Source organism: Papilio xuthus, unplaced genomic scaffold, assembly GCF_000836235.2.
Source record: "Papilio xuthus unplaced genomic scaffold, Pxut_1.1 DF825928.1, whole genome shotgun sequence".
In the NCBI taxonomy this organism is placed as follows: Eukaryota; Metazoa; Arthropoda; class Insecta; order Lepidoptera; family Papilionidae; genus Papilio; species Papilio xuthus.
In genome coordinates, this window is record NW_013532721.1 from 8,782,657 (window position 1) to 8,783,011 (window position 355).

Below are 355 nucleotides of genomic sequence, written 5' to 3' on the forward strand. Positions count from 1 at the left end.
AATCACGGGGTTATTTTTTCATAACCAGTAAAAATTTGGTAATGTAAAATTTTGCTCGACAATTTTTTTTTATAATTTTCGCTGTCGGGTAGAAAGAAATTTCAATAAAGTTAACAACAATTAGGTCAGACCATCGCGGGTGAAGTGAGTGGGCGGAGCGTGGATTGTCTTTGCGGGTTTTAAGAATGGTACGCGCGGAAACTATACGTACAAGTGTTATCTACATATGTGTGCGCGCCCACGCACACTGGAATGTTTATTGCAATCGACCAAAAATTTGATGTAGTTTAGATATTGACATTCAGTTTTTTTTTCTTTGTTTCTTAAATATAATCAGTATCAGTAAAAGGTAAAA